The sequence below is a fragment of the Otolemur garnettii genome, unplaced genomic scaffold (genome assembly GCF_000181295.1).
Source record: "Otolemur garnettii isolate 467f Iridium unplaced genomic scaffold, OtoGar3 scaffold00025, whole genome shotgun sequence".
Lineage (NCBI taxonomy): Eukaryota > Metazoa > Chordata > Mammalia > Primates > Galagidae > Otolemur > Otolemur garnettii.
Window position 1 is genome coordinate 4,597,159 of NW_003852420.1, and position 22,383 is coordinate 4,619,541.

Consider the following 22,383-nt stretch of genomic DNA (forward strand, 5'->3'; position numbering starts at 1 on the left):
CGATTTCTGACATCCCAGCCATTTGCTTGTGGATGGGGTCTTCAATTGTGTCTTCCCCATTTTCCCTTGGAGGAGTAGATCTACTCTGGTTATTTGAGTTGCCAGAGTTTTTCCACTGATTCCACCCCATGCTGAGTTTACCTTGTTTGGAGGCCTTTTCAGAACCGTTCAGTTGGTGGCTTCTTCTGGTTGCCCAGAGAGACAGGCAGAGTGTGTCTGTTGTCTTCTCCCAGTTCTTGGGTGCTGGGGCAGCTTGGGTGCAGTGGAACAGCAGCAGCTGCACAGGAGTGTGCGTGGCTGGATTGGACATCATTCAGCTTGCTGGGCAACCGAGGGGCAGGAAACTGGCAGCAGCCAGATCAGTCCTAGTTCGGCCCCTCTGGGGTAACTGATGGAACAAGGGAACTGTATTGGCTAGATCAGTCCTAGTTCAGCACCCTGGAGCAACCAGGGGGTAGGGAAATGGCAGCAGTCGAGCACAGTACACAAGCGACCAGATGAGTCCTAATTCAGCCCCACCAGAGTAGCTGGGGGGAAGCGGGGGACTACTTCACCGTCACCCGTTGGACGCGTACTGTGCTAGCACGTCAATCTGTGCCCTCCCAGCACAGGAGCCCGGAGTGGGGAACTCCTCCACCTCTGTCCAAGGGACATATGTGGCGCTAGAAAACAATTCTGTGCCCTCCAAGAGTGGTAGACACCTCCACCACCTGCAGGGCGAGCGTGTCTCTAGCAAGCAGTTCTAGGCCCACGCAGCTTGGGAGCCTGGAGCGGCAAACACCTCCCCTGGCCCCCATGGGGTGTGTGTGTCTCTCGCAAGCTGTTTTGCATCTACCTGGAATGGAGGATTCCTCCGCCTCTGCCTGTGGGACACCTGCAGCACTAGCGAGTGGTTCTGGGCCTGCCCAGAGCAGGATCCTGCTGCCTGTGAGGCATACAACTCTAGCAAGCAGTTTTGAGGCCTGCCCCGCTCCATGAGGGCAAAGGGACCCACTTGGCAACTGGGTTAGTCTGGGAAGTTTAATACCTCCTTCCCCACCTTACACCCAGTAACTCGTAATCCTCCAGGTCTGTGGCCCTATTCACTCCAGTAGGCCACTGCTCCCAGGGTTTACCTGGCAAAATCAGCCAGAAATCTGAGTTCAGCAGGGGGGACTTGCATGTTTAAATTAGGCTTCTGTCCGGCTAGATTTCTCTGTAAATCAGAGGTTGCATTCAGCTTTACACTCAGGTGTCAATTCTAGCCTCTGCCCGCCCACTTCCTTTGTCTCAGCCACATTAGCCCCCTGAGGGCTGGCACTCCACCCAAGAAAGTTATATATGCCCTGCCTGTGTCTGCTGTCTGGAACCTCTGCTTGCCCAAAGGGATGGGGCTGGAATGGCGTCAGCCTGCTGCTCAGGATGCCACTGTTGCTGCACTGGCATCCCCTGAGCTGATTCTCCTCTCCTTCTGTCCGTACCACAGTCAGCACAGAACAGCACCAGCCCTTTCCCCCTCCACTTCTCTCAAGGAGATGCCCAAGAATCAGGATTCCATAGGTAATAAACCTCCAGACCTTGGAGTGGGTGGGTGGGAACTCCTCGGAGTTCAATGTTGCAGGTGGGGAATATATACAGATTTATACAGTTTTACAGTTTTATGCCTGGCTGGAGGGTACTATGGCACGCCAGTAGGAGTAGGAGGTCCAGTTTTTAGGGGGTCTCTCCCGTGGGATAGAGTGGGAGGAAGTTTGAACTCTGCTTGCTTGTTTGCATGGAGTAAACTGCGACCCCTTGTTGTGGGGGAGAGGACTCCCATCTGCTTGGTGGTGGATTTTGTACCTTTTGGATGTATTTTTGGGGTCGCAACTCATCTCAGGAAGGTTGAAGTGCGCTCTTCAATCTTCTCTCTTGGCTCTGCTCCAAACCATCAGCTAATTTGCTAAACTTCTGTCTTTTCAGCCTCCTTCTGGATGGGAGCTTCTGTAAAAAGCTGGCTGCAGTCTGCCGTCTTGGCTCCACCCTCGACACTTATTTTCTTAGGACAAAAGTCAGGACATGTACCTGGTTACTCCAATACGGTGGTGTAAACTGTAAAACACACTCAACAGCAGAGACAAAGAGACAAATGTTATTTTTAAATATCAGGCATATCTAACTTTGTTTTTTTTCATTTCTAACAATGTCTAATGGAAATATCCCCTCAAATCTAGAACTTCACTCCAACTGATTCCTCCTCCATCCATCAAGATAAATAAAGAGCCCCATCAATCAGAGGTCCTTGTCTGATTTTCAGCGGAGTTCATTAAATGGAGGCATTAATCATGATGTGGAAATTGGTAAGACTTAACTTTGAAAGAGCTTGCTTTAAAGTGAAAGAAGAGTTATAGAAAACAAAGTGGTTATATTCAGACTTCTTGAATTTCATCTGCCCAATTTATAAACCCAGAATCAAATCTACTATTTACAATGGGAAAGAAATCTCACATATTGCACCAGAAATTTCTTTCTTGAAGTGTTTTGCATGAATTGTTTTACTTAGTGTTGTGATTTTATGTCTTTTTTTTACTTCAAAAGTACTTCCAATAAAGGTAAGCTCTGTGGAAGGCTTTATTTCCGTTAGATAATCTATTCTAAATGACACAGTGACAAATAATTTGACCTCATGTTATCTCTTAATATGAGTTTTATACGGGGCAGTTGTGGGGGTGGACAAGGGCAGTCATATGCTCATCTTACTGAGAATGTTAAGATGAAGTCCAAATTGACTGAACTCTTTCTATATTTCTGTGCATGTATGAGCTGATTATGGGGGCAAGAGGTGAGAGAGAAAGAGAGTATGCATTTTCATCCGCTAGTATGTTTAACTGAGGATGCTTAATTATAAAGAAACACACTGAAAACTCTCCCATTTAACTGGTTTAGGGTTAGTGTGGTTATTTTGAAGCTAAACTTAAGGTCTTAGCTGCATTCTGTATCATCTTGCTTCTAAGGTTTAGAATTCTATTATTACTAACAAACGGACCATGCGATTGTCTGGGGTGTAGTTGAGGAAATTTCAAGCAGTTTTCTTTGCTTCTGGCTGGAATTTTATCACCTCATCTCTCTCTTTCTCTTTTTTTTTGAGACACAGTCTTATTTTGTCACCCTCAGTAGAGTGCTGTGTTGTCACAGTTCACAGCAAACTCTTGGGCTCAAGAGATCCTCTTGCCTCAGCCTACCAACTACCTGGGACTACAGGCACCCATCACAACACCTGGCTATTTTTAGAGACAGGGTCTTCCTCTTACTCAGGCTGGCCTTGAATCCTAAACTCAGGTTATGCACCTGCCTTGGCATCCCAGAATGTAAAGATGACAGGCGTGAGCCACCACCCTAATTAGGACTTATATACTTTTTTTTTGAGGCAGAGTCTTACTATGTTGCCCTCGGTAGAGTGCTGTGGCAGTCACAGCTCACAGCCACCTCAAACTCTTGGGCTTAAGAGATTCCCTTGTCTCAATCTTCCAAGTAGCTTTTATCACAGGTGCCCGCCACAACACCCACAAACAGTTGTCATTGTTTAGTTGGCCCAGGCCGGGTTCAAACCTGTCAGCCTAGGTGTATGTGGTTGGTGCTGTACCACTGTTCTATGGGCCCTGAGCCATTATATGATTTTTTTTTAATGCTGGTCTTGATTTTATTTATTTATTTATTTATTTATTTTTCAATTTTTTTGCTGGGGCTGGGTTTGGACCCTCCACTTCTGGCATATGGGAATGGTGCCCTACTCTTTTGAGCCATAGGCACCGCCCTGATCTTGCTTTTATTTAAATTTTTTTTAATTAAATCATAGCTGTGTACATTAATGTAATCATGGGGTACAATGTGCTGGTTTTATATACAATTTGAAATGTTTTCATCAAACTGGTTAACATAGCCTTCATGGCATTTTCTTAGTTATTGTGCTAAGACATTTATATTCTACACCTAGTAAATTTCACATGTACCCTTGTAAGATGCACCATAGGGGTGGTCCCACCAATTACTCTCCCTCCACCCATCCTCCCCTCCTTCTCCCCTTTCCTCTTCTTCTTGGGCTATAATTGGGTTATAGCCATAAATTAGTTTCACAGTAGGGCTGAGTACATTGGATACTTTTTCTTCCATTCTTGAGATACTTTGCTAAGAAAAATATGTTCCAGTTCCATTCACGTAAACATGAAGGAGATAAAGTCTCCATCTTTCTTTAAAGCTTCATAATATTCAATGGTGTACATATACCACAATTTATTGATTCATTTGTGGGTCAATGGGCACTTGGACTTCTTCCATGACTTAGCAATTATGAATTGGGCTGCAATAAATATTCTGGTACACATATCTTGGTTATAATGTGATTTTTGGTCTTCAGGATACATACCTAGTAGAGGAACTGTAGGATCAAATGGCAGGTCTATTTTTAGATCTCTAAGTGTTCTCCAAACAGAAAAAAACTCAAATAGCCAAGACATTACTCAGAAATAAAAACAGAGCTAGAGGAATTACGCTACCAGACCTCAGACTATACTACAAATCGATAGTGATCAAAACAGCATGTACTGGCATAAAAACAGAGAGGTAGATGTATGGAACAGAATAGAGAACCAAGAGAAGAACCCAGCTACTTACCATTATTTGATCTTTGACAAGCCAATTAAAAACATTCAGTGGGGAAAAGATTCCCTATTTAACAAATGGTCCTGGGTGAACTGGGTGGCGACTTGTAGAAGACTGAAACTGGACCCACACCTCTCACTATTAACTAAGATAGACGCTCACTGGATTAAAGATTTAAACTCCAAACATGAAACAATAAAAATACTAGAAGAAAGTGCAGGGAAAACTCTTGAAGAAATTGACCTGGATGAATACTTTATGAGGAGGACCCCCAGGGAATTGAAGCAACATCAAAAATACACTACTGGGATCTAATCAAATTAAAAAGCTTCTGCACAGCCAAGAACACAGTAAGTAAAGCAAACAGACAGCCCTCAGAATGAGAGAAGATATTTGCTGGTTATGTCTCTGACAAAGGTTTAATAATCAGAATCCACAGAGAACTCAAGTGTATTAGCAAGAAAAGAACAAGTGATCCCATCTCAGGGTGGGCAAGGGACTTGAAGAGAAACTTCTCTGAAGAAGACAGGCACATGGCCTACAGACACATGAAAAAATGCTTATCAACCTTAATCATCAGAGAAATGCATATCAAAACTACTTTGAGATATCATCTAACTCCAGTACAATTAGCCCACATCATAAAATCGCCAAACCAGAGATGTTGGTGTGGATGTGGAGAAAAGGGAACACTTCTACACTGCTGGTGGGAAGGCAAACTAATACGTTCCTTTTGGAAAGATGTTTGGAGAGCACTTAGAGATCTATATGATTTTTTATATTAAGAAAAATGCCATAGACCCATGGCTCCTGAAACTTTCTGATCATCACATTTGTTATTTCTCTGAAGCAACTTTCAAGGAAGTTGCAATAATAGTGAAGGAGAACTTGAAAAAATACAGAAATGTAACAGGCTACCTGAGAATAATGTAAAACACATGCATGTCTGCTTCCAGAATTGGTAATTCCTTTACAGATATTTACTGAGAGGCTACTATGTGACAAGCTCAATCTGAGACAGATGTGAAATGAAACACTGATACACTAATGAGGGAGATGGAAGCACAGATAGTGGAGAGAGAACCCAAATTTCACATACAGATACACATACAGAAAAATGATGTGAATTTAGGATAGGAGGAGGATGAAGAAAAAGAGAATATCTTATTTTAGAAAAGATGTTTAGACTTGCAGGGTGAGGCGGCTCAGGCTTTTAATCCCAGCACTTGGGCAGCCAAGGTGGGTGGAGTGCCTGAGCTCACAGATTCAAGACCAGCCTGAGCCAGAGCGAGACCCTGTCTCTAAAAACAGCTAGGTGTTGTGGCAGCTACTCCTGTGGTCCCAGCTACTTGTGAGGCTGAGACAAGAGAATTGCTTAAGCCCAGGAGTTTAAGGTTGCTGTGAGCTATGATGACACAGCACTTTACCAAGGGTGACAAAGTGAGACTCTGTCTCAAAAAGAAAAAAAAAAAGGAAAGGATGTTTAGTCATCTCTGATGTGATCAAATTTCAGTTGACATGAGATGACTTTTCAGATGATAATTATTTGCATTTGGTTGTATTCTATTTTTAAGATCTTTTTCAAAAAGAAGTGTAATATATCATTGTATATACTTTGACCCCAATTGCATTTCATCCTTATTTCCTGAATGAAGTCTGTTGTATTTTATTTCAGACTCTTTTTTTTTTTTTTTTTTTTGCAGTTCTTGGCTGGCGCTGGGTTTGAACCTGCCACCTCCAGCATATGGGGCCAGCGCCCTACTCCTTTGAGCCACAGGCACCACCGCACTCTTTTCTTTTTTTTAATTAAATCATAGCAGTGTACATTAATACTATCATGGGGTGCAGTGTACTGTTTCTGTATACAGTTTGAAATACCTTCATCCAACTGGTTAACACAGCCTTCATGTCTTTTTCTTAGTTATTGTGTTAAGACATTTATATTCTACAATTAGAGAGATTCACATGTATCCTCATAGGATGAACCATAGGCGTGATCCCACCAATCACCCACCCTCCACCCATCCTCACCCCTCCCTTTCCACTCCCCTCCCCTCTCCCCATATTCCTGGAATAAAATTGGGTTATAGCTTTCCTATGAATGCCATAAATTAGTTTCACAGTAGGGCTGAGTACATTGGATACTTTTTCTTCCATTCTTGGGATACTTTGCTAAGAAGAATATTTTCCAGCTCCATCCATGTAAACATGAAGGAGGTAAAGTCTCCATATTTCTTAATGGCTGTATAGTATTCCATGGTGTACATACACCACAATTTATTAATCCATTCATGGATCAATGGGCTCTTGGGCTTCTTCCATGACCTAGCAATTATGAATTGAGCTGCAATGAACATTATGATACAAATATCTTTATTGTAGTGTGATTTTTGGTCTTCTGGATATATACCTAATAGAGGAATTATAGGATAGAATGGTAGGTCTATCTTTAGTTCTTTAAGTGTTCTCCAGATGTCTTTCCAAAAGAAACATTAGTCTGCAATCCCACTAGCAGTGCAGAAGTGTTCCCTTTTCTCCACAACCATGCCAGCATTTGTGATTTGGTGATTTTGTGATATGAGCTAATCATACTGGAGTTAGATGATATCTCAAAGTAGTTTTGATTTGCATTTCTCTGATGATTAAGGATGGTGAGTATTTTTTCATATGTTTGTAAGGCCATGTGCCTGTTTTCTTCAGAGAATTTTCTCTTCAAGTCCCTTGCTCACCCTGAGAGGGAATAACTTGTTCTTTTCTTGCTAATAAGTTTGAGTTCTCTGTGGATGCTGATTATCAAACCTTTGTCAGAGACATAACCAGCAAATATCTTCTCCGATTCTGAGGGCTTTCTGCTTACTTTACTTACTGTGCTTATGGCTGTGCAGAAGGTTTTAATTAGATGAAGTCCCTATAGTGTATTCTTGATGTTGCTTCAATTGTCCAGGGAGTCCTCCTCATAAAATTTTCGCCCAGGCTGATTTCTTCAAGTGCTTTCCCTACACTTTCTTCTAGCATTTTTATAGTTTCATATCTTAAGTTTAAATCTTTAATCTAGTGAGAGTCAATCTTAGTTAGTGGTGAAAGGTGTGGATCCAAGTTTCAGTCTTCTGCAGGTCGCCAGGCAGTTTGCCCAGCACCATTTGTTAAATAGGGAATCTTTTCCCCACTCAATGTTTTTAATTGGCTTGTCAAAGATCATGTAACAGTAAGTAACTGGGTTCATCTCTTGGTTCTCTATTCCGTTCCATACATCTACCTCTCTGTTTTTGTGTCAATACTATGCTGTTTTGATCACTATGGGTTTATAGTATAGTATAATGTCTGGTAGCATGATTCCTCCTGCTTTGTTTTTATTTCTGAGTGATGTCTTGGCTATTTGAGGTTTTTTCTGATTCCATATAAAATGAAGTATTATTTTTTTGAGATCTTTAAAGTATAACGATGGAACTTTAATAGAGATTGCATTAAAATTACATATTGCTTTGGGTAGAATGGACATTTTAACAATGTTAATTCTTCCCAGCCATGAGCATGGTATGTTTTTCCATTTGTTAACATTTTCAACTATTTCTTTTCTTAGAGTTTCATAGTTATCTTTATAAAGGTCTTTCACATCCTTTGCTAGGTAAACTCCCAGATATTTCATCTTCTTTGGCAGTACTGTAAACAGAATAGAGTTCTTAATTATTTTTTCAGCTTGACTATTGTTGGTCTATATAAAGGCTACCAATTTATGAGTGTTGATTTTGTAACCTGAGATACTGCTGTATTCCTTGATCACTTCTAAGAGTTTTGTAGTAGAATCCCTGGTATATTCCAGGTATACAATCATGTCATCTGCGAAGAGTGAAAGTTTAATCTCTTCTGATCCTATATGGATACCCTGGATTTCCTTTTCTTCCCTAATTGTGATGGCTAAAATTTCCATTACAATGTTAAAGAGCAACGGAGACAATGGGCAACCTTGCCTAGTTCCTGATCTGAGTGGAAATGATTTCAATTTAACTCCATTCAATACAATATTGGCTATGGGTTTGCTGTAGATTGCCTCTATCAATTTGAGAAATGTCCCTTCTATGCCAATTTTCTTAAGTGTTCTGATAATGAATGGATGCTAGATGTTATCAAAAGCTTTTTTCTGCATCAATTGAGAGAATCATATGGTCTTTGTTTTTTAATTTGTTTATGTGATGAATTATGTTTATAGATTTACGTATGTTGCACGAGCCTTGAGATCCTGGGATAAAACCCACCTGGTCATGGTGTATAATTTGTTTGATGTGTTGCTGGATTCTGTTTGTTAGGATCTTGTTGAATATTTTTGCATCAGTATTCATTAGTGATATTGGTCTATAATTTTCTTTCTTTGTTGGGTCTTTTCCTGGTAAAAATATTTTGACAAATATACGTATATATATCTATATACACTGCATTATTTTCATTACACCACATCTTGCTATTTTCGTTCAACATTAAGTTTTTCTCTGTGAATGAGTGTGGATCCCTATTGATGTAGTTCATTCATGTTAACTGGCATAGAGTGTTCTGGGGTACAATACTTCACAGTTAATTTACTGTTTCCTTACAGGTGAACCTTCAGAGTGCTATCACATTTCATCATTACAAGGCAGTGTTTCAACAAGCATCCTTGGGCCGGTCTTCTTGTGTACATGTGAAAGTTTTTGATGGCTATAGTTTTAAAAGTAGAACTTACTTGAATATAGGGGAGGGGAATTTTAAAATTCAGATTCCCAAATCCTATTCCAGATGTCTTGAATCACAATATCTGAGGGCTGGACTTGGGCATCTATATTTTCAAAAACCTGTTAGGAGATTGAAATGCAGCCTTCCAAGGAATCAATATTTTGGAGCCCACTGCTGTATGCCACATTAACCTGTCCCATGCACAGATTAATAAAGGAGGTAGAGATGAATGAGAATAATTTGTGGCTATCACTCCATTGGGCTTGAGTAATAAATATTTGTCAGCATCTCCAAGACACCCCTTCCTGGCTTGCAGACCCAGTGGCCAACTGCTGTGAGTGTTGACTGCTAAGGGCTCACAGTTACCCCTTCCTCAAAGAACTGCCTTCAGTAAGAGACATCAGCCTGAAGGCTTTGCCCCTTTTGCTCATGCCCAGGAAAGTCAATTGACACTAGAATGTAAGAGGCTCTTGCTTTTACCTCAAGGCAAGATCAACTCTGTGGCTTAATTAGAGCTCCCAAGCTCACCGTGATCAGGCTAAGGTTAGAGTTGATCTCTTAGCCTGCACTCCTATCTCTTCTTGATTCTTTTTCCTTTTTTTCTGAGAGCATGCCTTCAATTTATCATATGAACCTGACTTCTTGTGGTAAGCTTTGCTTCTAAGGAACCTACACAAAGGCATCCCTTTGTTCATTTTTTTCTCTGTATATCTGTTTCTTGATTTTCTTCTATTGCTTTTGCCCTCTTTCTTTCTTTCTTTTTCTTTCTTTCTCTCTTTTCTTTCTTCTTTCTTTTTGTTTATTAGTTTATAACTACTTGTTCTATCTCATCTGCCAAGAAAATATAGAAAATAAAATAATGATTTCAATTTTCACTTACCTGTAAGAAAAGCCCTAAGCCCATTCTGGGGCAAACACCCGCAGGCAGATGCATCACCCTTGAATGACATCCTTTTGGCTGAGGAAGGCCTAAGCCCTGAGCCCTTAGTTCAGTGAACAGTAACATTAGGCTTCCGGCCCCAACTCCTTGCTGCTCTCTCTCAACCCTCTGACTCATGTTTGTTCTGCATTCTCAGAGTGTGGCGACATTTCAAACAGTAGTCCTGCCAGTGACCATGTCCTACTAAGCAAACACAATGACCATTAGAAACAAGGAAATGCAGCTGCCCCTCATGTGCTTTGAAGACATGTTGCTTCATGGAGGTAAATCAACACAGCTTGGGTTTGGCCCCCTTGACAAAGCCTCCCCACCTCCTGTGCAGACACAGTCTTGTGCTGCATCCTCAAGCCAGTAAGTTTGCTGTCACAGGATGTTTATAAACATGTGGCTAACTTGCTCTTTTTTAATAAAAATAATAATAGACATGGAAACCTTGCAGCTCTAAATCAAGCATTCATCTGTGCTTTGAAGTCATGGCCAGCAAGTAAATCCTGAGGCCCTTTAAATCCAGCCCTATTTCAAAGGGAGTGGCAGAGGGTTTGAAAGATGAGCCTCTTCCTCTGGCCCAGGCTATGCCAGGGGTGTGTTGGGCACACTCACAGTCTCAAATTTCCCCCAAACAAGAGTTTGTAACTTCCAAAGACGTGGGCTGGTGGAGAGAGAAGCCAAGACCTCCTGGGAAGCCGCCAGTTTGGTTATGCCCCTGCAGAGCTTCTAGTTCAGTAGGAAATGTGACTCCTGGGCCTCAAGCTATTGAAGAGGGAATTATCTGGTTTGCCTGGCAGCTGAGGTCTAATTTTCCCATGGCTGTTTCCCTACATTTGCCTCCTGGGCAAGTACCCCAAAATTGACAGGTGCAGATATGTTTTCCCAGGTAGAAAAAGACTAATTGAATTCCATTGCTTTTGTTCATATCTTCACTCAGAATTTTCCATTATGCAAGACAGGAAAAAGGGAAAGTTAGCTAGAATTCTGCCTCTGAATTTTGGCCTCTGTTAGCAACAGGTTTTTATCTCAAGCCTCTGTTGTCCTTCCCACCACAACAAACTCCTGGGGCCCACACAGGCCATGTGGGTGTTTCATTGTCCACACTGGGCTCCAATTGGACTGTGCTTACAAGGGCACACCAAAGCTCTGATCTGGAATCTGGACTCTTAACTGTGACCCAAATTAAAAAAAAAAAAAAAAAAAAAACCTATTCTCACTAGCCTAATTTTATCTCCCTTAATTTTGTTTGCTTTTATAGTCTTTCAGTATTTGCTGGAATTCTACATAACTAGATTCCTGGTTGTGAGCCTTCAGGATCAAACTTGCTTTCTAGCCAAAAACCTTCAGCATGATGTATTTGGAATGTGTCTTCTTTTTCTCCCAGACCTTAAAATGAAAACATATTAGCTCTCAAAGAGAAGATTTGGTGTCAAATCATAGTTTTACTAAAAAGGGGAATTCTTGGGTAAAACAGTCAGAAATTTCCTATCAGCCCTGCTGAATCTTCATTCTTCACATGTGGGTATCCCTCCAGTGCTGTGACAGCCCCTCTTTCCCTGATCACTACCAGAACTCTAAGGCAAGCAGCAACAGTCAGTTGATCCCAATTTCTAGTGTATGTAAGACATTGTCTTATCTTGCCCAAGGGCAAGAATTTTTTAAGTTCAGTGCTTACTAAACTTTCTTTACTTCTGGAAAGGAAGGCATCACTGATTATTTTTACTAGTCATCAAAAAGAGAGGAAGAGGTTACTTGTGAGACTGGAATGTTGCAAAGAGCCTTCCTGAACTCCTGAAATAAAATGGGGTGGTCTGGATATAAATCCAATTGATGTGCTATTAGAAATAAACTGAGAGTCTCTGAGACAGGTAAGAATTGAAAGCATTAAGCCACTGTTATGATTTGCTGAGCCCTCATCTAAACATTTATGATGAGATTATGCCATGATTTGCATTATGGAAAATTAACAATTTTTAAAAATTACTTAGCATCAGCAACAATGATAATAAGATAATCATACTACCAAATAGCTTATAGCTTTCCAAGCATTTTTATATTAATCTTCACAGGAACCCTTTGAGATACCTAAACAAATATTTAAGATTCATATATATGTGTGTGTGTGTGTGTGTGTGTGTGTGTTAGAGACAGAGTCTCACTTTGTCACCCTTGGTAGAGTGCCATGGCATCACAGCAACCTCCAGCTCTTGGGCTTAGGTGATTCTCTTGCCTCAGCCTCTCAAGTAGCTGGGACTACAGGTGCCCACGACAATGCCTGGCTATTTTTTTGTTGCAGTTTGGCCAGGGCTGGGTTTGAACCCACCACCCTCGGTATATGGGGCCAGCACCCTACTCACTGAACCACAGATACCACCCAAGATTCATATATTTTATATTACAATATTGATGTGCAGAGACTCAAGGTGGCAGGTTGCAAGGAGCAGAGCTAAGGCAGAAACTTCAGTTCTCCATATTCATAATTCAGTTCTCTCTGTTAGATTAGGCTGACTTTATTTAAGCTAATTATTTAGAACCAAATTATATTTTGGGGAATGAATATAAAATCTCCCCAACCCAAGAAACCTGTACTATCCCAGAAGTAGTATTGATAATAAGAAAAACTGAATTTATGACTCTCTGCCTATGACATTACTGGTTCATTTCCTACCTTATTCACTCAAAGCACCCTGCCTGGCATGGCCATGCTGGCCTCTTTCCCTCCATTCACACCTTCCTATCATCATTCTGCAGACTGACAAATAAGAACAGACTAGGTAAAAACTAATCACTGTATTTCATATAGTATTTCACTAGGATTCTGGAGACACACTAGAGGATTTAAATGAATTTGTTCTAATTTTTGAGATGGTTAGCTTATTGAATATATATTATGTATATGAGCTCCACATTCTTTCTCAAGACTGTCTCTGTCATAATGTGTGAACAAATCCATAAATGAGAAAGCCGCATTAAGCAGTCGGTGCGTATGACGGGGGCTTGCACATGTCATTTGGCATCTTAGGAACTACAATTACTATTTTAAGGTCAGAAACCACACCAATAGCAGTGCCATTATGTGGTTCTCATAGAGTTTAATCCTGCTGTATTTTTAATGCACTCTCTATTTGGAACCAGACTAGTCAATTGAAGAAAAACTGGAAAATGTTATATTTTTATTCAAATAACATGAAGTATAGAATATGAAAATTTTTGCATCAACATCATCCTAGAGTAGACAAAACTAGATGAAAAAGCAAAGTAGTCCTTCCCTGTCCCCCTTTTCACTTCATCATCAAATTCACATCCTTACTGCAGCGGTCTGCCTGGAGTCTGAGCTTGTCCTCACAGGTGAATGTGCTCCTAGAGGGTTTTACTACTTGGTATGTTCCTCACAACCAGAATAGATGAGCATCAGTACTCACTGGAGAGGGTGGTGGCTTATTAAATATTATAACATACACTTTTATGTCCAGTAGATTATGTAGATCATTAAAATCTCACTTCTGATTCTGATAAAATTCTTAAGATTTTTTACATCCTTCCAGAGCCCTAATTCTCTGGTGCTTTTTTTTTTTTCTTCTTCTTTCTTTTTTTTTTAAATTATGGTCTGAACATATGAATCAGTGTTTTCTGGGTCCATGTGGTCTTGCATTCCTAAGAAATCATTTTATCACTTCTTTGGTATAATTTTTACAAGAAAAGTGGTATTTCTGTGTTTTTAAAATGTTGGCAAACAGTGAAACAAGTGGTATTTTTGTTTGTGTAAATGTTTTAAAAGCCAGAAAAAAACTAAAAGAATAAGGCTAATATCTCAGACTATTCTCTTAAAAGAGATAAAAAAAAGTCTTGGTTCTTTTCACCTCAAGAAAGTTTGAAATACAGGAATGCTCTCAGATAGGCCTGCACATGGAGCTGAAATGAAAACATGTGGTATCCCCCCAATACAGTGGGCACTGGCTTTGGAAAAGCACTGGGCAGCTGGTGCAGTAGGCACACTCCAGAGTGGAGGACTGGATGATGCAATTGTTTGACTGAAGACACAGTAGGAGACACATCTGCCAAGAAGGAACTTCAGAAGCTCTGCTTGAACATGAGTGTGAGGCAGTGGGAATACTTGAATTGGGATTTCTGTTACTGTTGAGGACAATGGGCTGGCTGGCTCCCTGCTGGCAGATGGTGCTAGGGTGTTCCTCTTGGAGAAAGAGGGACAGCTGTGAACCGTTAATGAGTTTTCCCTGTTGCTAAAAAGAAGATGGCTAATGTGAGAGCATGAAGTGCATGTTTCCATTAGGAGACTAAGCCACCCCAAGTAAGCCTGGGAGGTCAAAGAGATTACTTTGGTGGGATTTGGTTATCTATCATAGCAAAACAAATTGTCCTCAGATTCACAGCCTAAAGCAATGTTTATTACCTCACAGTTTCTGCACCTCAGGAATTCAGGTAAAGTTCAGCAGGGTCCCTCTGGCTCAGAGTCCCTCACCTGTCACAGACAAGGTGCTTTCTCGGGCTGCAGTTCCAGAAAACTCAACTCAGGGAGTTCAGTTTAGGGAGAACCAGCTTCCAGCATCACTCACATGGCCACCAGTATGCTAGACATCCTTGTCAGCTGTTGCTGGAGTTTTTAGCATCTTGACACATTGATCTTTAGGGAAAATTGCTTCTCCCAGAACAAATTGCTTCTTCTCCACCCCCATAGAGAGAAATGAGAGAGAGAGAGACTGACTTGAGATAACAGAAGCCACAGTCTCTTTGTAACCTAACTTGTGAAGTGACAACTCAATATTTCTGGTGTATTTCCTTCCTTAGAAGTGAGTAAAGAAGTCCACCCTGCACTCAAGGGCAGAGGATTCCTCAGAGGGCGTGAATACCAGGAGGTGGGGATCATTGATGTTTATCATGGAAGTTGTCTACCTTTGATGGTGACCATATTTTCTATTATAAATGGATGCCAAGATTATTTACTCCCTTTGTTGTGGGAAGATGAGGCCCAATGGAGATAATGAACAGCCAAATCCTGTATTTAAGAGTAAAAGGCTTTATTCAGCTGTGGGAGCTATGGTAAATCTCAAAATAGCCACACTCCCCGACTGGCTTGGTGTTTCCCTTTTTACCCATGAGTACCTTTCTCATTGGTCAGTTTGAATCAAGCTGGAGAAGCTGCTCCAGTCCCCCCAAAGACTACAGAAATTTCCAGGTCCTAGGAAGTTAAATCCACAAACTTCTAAGAGCTTGAAGCAATTGCTTTGCCTCAAGCCTTGTCACCATGAGGAGGATCTTGCAGGTGTGTCCTTGGGGTCTCTTTAAGAAGACCTCTGTTCTCCTACACCTCACCCTTTCCAGGTATCCTCTCTCACCTTCAATGCTAGGAATGTTATCGTATGAGGTGAAATGCTGGTTTTGAAATGAAACTCTGATTGACTATATAGATCACAGTCAGCATTTGACATTTCATCTTGGTTAGTGATGGTAAACTGGCTTGTTTGGAGACAATGGGAAGATATGTTATTTGGCAGGGATATTTGTGAACTAGAATCTTCCATTCTAATTTAGGCTTGTAGAAGACTGGTCACCAATCTGTCACTTTATCTGTAGAATGAGCTTGACTGTGGGAAATATCCCTGGTAATTTTTGGCTAAATAATGGAAAACATATGGTTTAAGAAATGTCAGGATAGGGTAGAGTTGCCTCTTGAAAGAGCTTATATCATTTATATCACACCTATGCTACATGTTTTTCATATTATAGTGAGACATTTACTGTGTGTGGGGGTGCTATAATTTGACCCTTACCACAAACAAATCTCTTGTTTCATGAGTTATTTTATAATATTGGTTAATAGGGGCTCATTATGGAAAAATGGAAAGAATTTCCATCAGGTCAACAAGAATTTGGGTTACAGAACATCACAGAATGTTAGAGGTGATAAGGGACCTTCATGATAGTTGCCTCAACTTCTTCATTTTATGACTAGGGATAGAAGCTAAAGCTGAGAATGAATGAGAGGAACCAATTCAGTTCTTAGCCTACTAAATGGATATTGTTGTTTCCACTGATGTTAGGGAAATTTGGAAGGCAGAAGAAGAAAAAAAGTCCTTACTTTCTGTGTCATCATATGGAAAAGAATTTGGTAGCAGCTGGGAAATCTTTTTCAAATAATACCTTTAATCTGGTAGCACCTATCAAGTTTTTATTTATATTTCTAGGAACTAACCCAACATACAAAAGGTGTTTAGTAAATAGGTGCTCATCTTAATGGGACGTAAACATTGACAAATCACACATGTAGTAACTGTGTCCCAGAGTGTACCCATCATGGGGATCATGGGGACTTGATTGACTTTTGTGATCACTAGAGTGAGGGCTTATTGGTGAGATAACAGTTTCGGGGTGGTTAGGATATAAAAGTTGGAAGTGATATTCAAGGACAGTGTACAAAAATTGAACCAAGAGGTCCAAGTTCGACACCCTGTTCTATTGTAGAGAACAAGGTTGGGAATAAGAAAACTAAGTTTCCGGGTCTGTATCTTTCATAAGTGTGTCATTTCTTGGATAAATTACAAAATTGGGGCCTACTCTTGTTAATCTATAAAGTTATAGAATTGGATTTGGTCAATGATTCTAAGTCAGTGATAATACATACCATTCTGGAGGGAGGTTATGTATCAGAGTTTCTGAGATGCCAATGTGTAGGGGGTATGAAGATAGGAAAAAAAATCCTGAATTCATGTGGTCAGAAGAACTGATCCTTCTGATGGGAGGTCAGGTGTCCTGGTAGAATTTCCAGGTAGAGAAATGAGATGTCACACATATTTATTAAAGGGGGTCAATCAGAAATACATTGGGAAGCTTTGGTTAGAAGCTAAGAAAAGGTCTAAAGCTCAGACAGTCAGAGAATGCCAAGAGGCAAGGTCATTGGAGCAAATAATGTCAGAACAGAGAAAGTTCTAAGGGGAAGAACGATCTGGCCTCCAGCTAAGAGTGACCTGAAGTACAGTCACAATTGGATCCTAGCAAGCAGGGACAATGCCTTTAAACAAAGAACACTGGCACTGGATGCTTCCATACCCTTCGGTTCAAAGAAAACCAAGATTCCCAACTCTAGTTACCTTCTGCGACAGGTCTACTCTCGTCCAACAAAGAATTTCCAGGACTAAAAGTCACAGTTTCCAACATTTATAGCCCAAAGTTTCTCATTCTTAGAATGGTCCAAGAATGTGTTGATCACCAATGTAAAGCCAAATGAAATTGCTATTGGCTTAGATGTTGAATGGCAAGAAAAAAATCACTGCAGTTATTAAGTGTATTATTTCAATTAATTATATTAGCACACCTATGCCTTTTGAAGGGCAAACAAATTGAAGAAAACTTTTAAATAGCTGCCATTTTATTTGGATTGAAGCCACTGTATTATGGAAACTAATATTTTATAAAAATTGGAAATAATTTTATTTACATATTGATCTACTTGTATATTCATCTATTCTATAATACAATCTGAATTCCAGGTAAATCTTTGAAACGTTTTGGAACTTTGGCTAGAGAAAAGAAAAATGCTTGAACACTTGATGCAATTGCCTTGCTTCAAAAGTACAGGAAATCGCATGGAGATATTTTTCTATGACCAGACAGTGTGTTTGAAGCAATTTTTCTCTTCTACCTAAGAAAAGGAAGGGAAGGTAAAGTGTGATAAGTTAATGTGTGTTCTTTTTGTATTAGAAAGGGAGGGAACAGAGTATAAAGGGGAACACAAGGCTTGAGGTGAGGAGTCTTAGATTCCAAGATGATGCTTATAAGATCTCCTTAACACTAGCTATAGACTTCAGGGTCTCTGGCTGATAATTAGGTTATCTCCTAAAACTTTAGGATGGATTTAGAAAGTAAGGTAAATAAGTATATGTGGCATTGTAGAAAAGTTGTAAAACACAGAAAAATACAAAGAGAAAACAAAAACATCACTAAGGCAATCATTTGGAGAACCTATGTATGAATTGGGGAAACATTCTTCTTTCTACTCTTTTGCTTTGTGTGAAGATATGAAAGTGTGTGTGGGGGGGAGTTTGATACTTTGAAAATTATTTAGTAATATAACTCATTTGATTAAGTATTATGCCATAGGTAGTTTTTATAACTTTGTAAAATATGAGAAAACTTGATATAAATATATTTTTAAATGGGAATTTATGAGCTTACAAATATGAGTTTATTGTAATATAGTCAAATATTCTCTCTCTCTTTTTTAAATTTATTTTTGGGGATTCATTAAGGATACAAGAAACCAGGTGTCACTGATAGTCAAGCATTCTCTTGTTTCTCATTTTCCACATTCATGAATGACATGCCAGCGATGCTCTTTGTGCTGAAATTTCTATGAATAGTCCAACGGGGTGGAGAGAGAAGTGGGGAGAAGGTGTGAGTCTGGGCGTAAATATCTGTGTGTAGAATTTATCTTTTTTTCACAATTGGACCTTTACAAATATTGGAATACCACCTAGCTTGGTGCAGAGAAAAATGGTGCTGATTGCTTACAGGAGCAGTTAGTTATAAGAATAAATTTGGCCAGGGTTAGGTAACAGAATTAGGTAAGTTTCCCTGAATAGAGAGCCCTGTTGTTGCCCTGGGCTGGAGAGACCACATTTTTCTAGAGAGAAAAGGACTTTGTGGGTTAGGAAAAAGTATTGAGAAACCTTCTGTAGTGAGAGCCCTGGACCACTGAAGATCTTATCATGGACCCCTGATAGAGGAATTAGAAAAGAATGTAAAAAAATCAGAAGCAACCCAGGCAGGCTGAGTGTCTCCAAGAGATCCTGTCTCTGGCTCCATTTCCCATCACTCCTTGCCCTGAACTTCCACTCTAGTTTAAAAGACCTGCTTTTAATGGCCTCCTCCCCACTCCCTGGCCATGCCTTTTTCATGTGGCTAGGTAAGCTCTTTCCTTTCTGTTTTTCCTGAATCAAACCCACATGCCTTTAACAATCAGCTCCAGCTTTGTTTTTTGAGAAAGCCTAGCCTTCGTTGGTGGGAAAGCATGTGGGAGGGGACAGCAGCCACTCTGGTCAGAGCAGCACATTCCCTCCTTGGAAACCCTGGCTACCTCTCATGGCCTAGGTGGCACAGAGCCACTGAACAGGTATAGGAGGAACCTGGCAGGGTCAGGGTGGCATCCAGGTTCAGCCTCGAACAAGCTGTCTCCTCAGATAAAGAGGGCAGCTTACACAGCCACTGGACGCTCATGCCAGGCCCTGGACCCAGTACTGTGAAACCTTAAAAAGGAGGGCTAGAAGGGCTCAGGCAGATCAATCGGGCCTTCATAGTCCACAACAGCCCACACAGTGGACCATATCCAGCCAAACAGCTGCCACCAGCAGCAGGAAGTGACCTTTTTCCCTCTGGTCCCTTTTCTCAGCACCCTTGGCTGGGCCACCCCTGCCTGCCCTGGCTCTGTCACCAGTTCCATAAGTCTTCCCCTACCTCTGTCAGTGCATCCGCCCTCCATGAAGGTATCTCCATTTCTCCATCTTTTTGGAATTTTACCCTTGGACTAAATGGGCACTCTTCTCAGTAAGCCAGGTCTCTGAGCTGCCACCTGCCCCTACGTTGTTGTCACCTCTCCCTTCCCTCCTGCTGGCAGATTGCCCAGGCTGGCCACAACATGACCACTCTGTGGCTCCAGCTCCAGTCTTCAGCTCTTCCCCCCAGGCAGTCCAACCCCAATGGAATGGTCTGCCACTGTAAGGGGGATTTTACATGGCCCCTAAGAGGCAGGCTCCTCTCCTGCCGGCTATGTGCTCCCCTCTGAGGATCCTTTCCTTCCAATACTGGAAACAGGTGGTCAGGGCTACAAGACTAAGACTACCCAGTCACTTCCCCACATCTTGGCAGAAGGAGAAGGAGAAGGAGAAAGAGGTGATTCCCCAAGTGATGGCAAATGTAAAGTGGAGGAGAAGTAGGAGGAGACCAAAGGGCTGGAGGACAAGAAAAGTCCTCACTTCCCCACACAGCAATGGGGAACCACCATCACTGCCTAGGCCTCTGGAGGCCCAGAGGGAGCCTTGCTTACTGGGATTACAGCCCTGGGCCTTCCTTAGAGGGACATCATCACCCTCACCAGTCTGATGTGTCTGGAATGAGGAGGCCCAGGTGACTCCAATGAACTCCTGCTCTGAAGGTTACATGGTCATTAGCTCATATAACCCTGCTGAAGGTATTCTGTCCCTGGGAAGCCTGACACCCCTCCCCCTAGCAGTGCTCCCTGACCCAACCCCAGGTTTCTCTGGCTACTGCAGGTCTCAACTCTAGGATATCTAGGCACTGGTGTCAAGAAAGGAAGGAAATGCAGGGTGACAAACCTGCACATACTGTCCCCAGGAGTCCTTCCCCCATTCCAGAGATGCCAGGAATAGGTCCTGCAAAAGAAAAATGCCCTTGAAACTATTGCTTCTGCTGCCACTGTTGTAGGACAGAGGTGAGCTGCCCCACCTTTGAAGCTTCCTGGTATAGCTGCTAAGGAAGATCAAGGCACTTGGAGGAGTGTCAAATAAAGGACAAGACTTTGCAGGGCAAGACAGAGGCTTTGGAGGATAAGACAGAGGTCCTGGGAATCCACAGGGCTACACAGCCTGCCCATTCTCTCTCCTCTGCACTGCTAAGATGGAGACTCCCAGCCCTTGGCCACTTCCTACAAGTCCCAGTTACTTTTCCCACCTCTGGCTTGGCTGCTGGATCTCTGATCCTGCTTGTCTCCCACCTTTCTCCACACCGAAAATAGATAAAACCAACAACATTTGCAACCCTCCACTGTCCTGTGGCTGTCCCTAGTGACCTTCTTTCTCCCTTTGGAGTGAGTTCCATTGTGGGGGGGTCTTACCTCTCCTACTTTTCCCCTCCCCACTTTTCCTCCCAGTACCTTCCACAAGGAACCCTGCATTTATCATGGCCATATTTACCTCTTCTGCAGTAGCCATATTTACTATCACAGACAGCACATCTGTCCATTTGCCTGGCAGCCTATCTTGACACTGAGGTAGTTGAAATGGATACGACTCCCCTTTCTTTGGCTGCTATTTTCAGCTTTCCCTCAGCTCGTCATGTAAATTCTTCTCCCTTTCCCTATATCCCTTGTGGTGTGGAACAGAGGAGTCCACCAAAGACCAGAGCTCCCATCAGCCTGTCTATGCCATCCACACTTATGGCCCACTACCCCACCTGTTGGCCCACATTTGGGAGCCCTGATAGGCAACTAAAGAGATCCTCTGTCTCCTTTTCCCAGGGCTCTTGTCTTTAAGATCCTTCCCATCATGGCTCCTCCAGTCACTTTCACTCTGGTGGGCAGGAAGTATGCAATACCACCATCCACATCTGTCTTTAACACCAGGGTCATGGACATCACCCACCTTCCACCTGTCATCTTCCACTCTTGGTTTTCTCCTGCTTCTGGGAAGGACTCCATCATTTTCTCCATGCTGGGAACTCACCACCCAGTGGCAGCACTGGCTCAAAGCAACCCTCCTGTGACATGGGCAGGCCTGGATAGGCAGTCAGGGGCCCTGTAATGTCTTGTTTTTATCCAGGAGCCACTCCTAAGCCCACCTCTGGGCTTCCTCAGGAATAGTGACAGTCTCCCAGAACTTTCATGTGGAGAATGAAGAAACTCAAGACAAGCTATAGGCCCAATCCCTCTCATAGCCTGGTCACCTTAGGCATCATAATCCCATCAATTTTGTGACTTACCATCAATCCAGGTGCCTTTCCTCTTCACATAGCCAAAACATATAGAGAGGCCCACAGAATGCCTAGTACTGGGATGATACTTTACTGTTTCCCAGCATCTCTATAGGCCAACTACTGTCTATGGGACGTGCAGCCCCTATGAATGGTGGGAGCTTTGAGCTCCATGTGTCTGTCCCAGGCCCTCTGTTATCTATCTACAGGTTCTCCCTTTCTCTTAACCCATTTGCCTCAGCCTATTTGCCTCAACAGATCATTTCTTTTCCTATGCAACCTACACAAAACCCTTTTTCTGTTATATAAGAAAAAAAGGAAAAGAAAAAGAAAGCCATTCCTGACTTCCTAACTAAGATAAGCCCCTTTTCTCAATCTCCCATAACACCTTGTGCCTGCTTTTGTTAATTTATCTA

General features: G+C 41.8%; 1 pseudogene; it reads left to right on the forward strand.

The window, feature by feature from the left end:
- LOC100963505 overlaps window positions 1-21,798 on the forward strand; it is a 53,688-nt pseudogene extending 31,890 nt beyond the window's left edge.
- The last annotated feature ends 585 nt before the right edge of the window (window positions 21,799-22,383 follow it).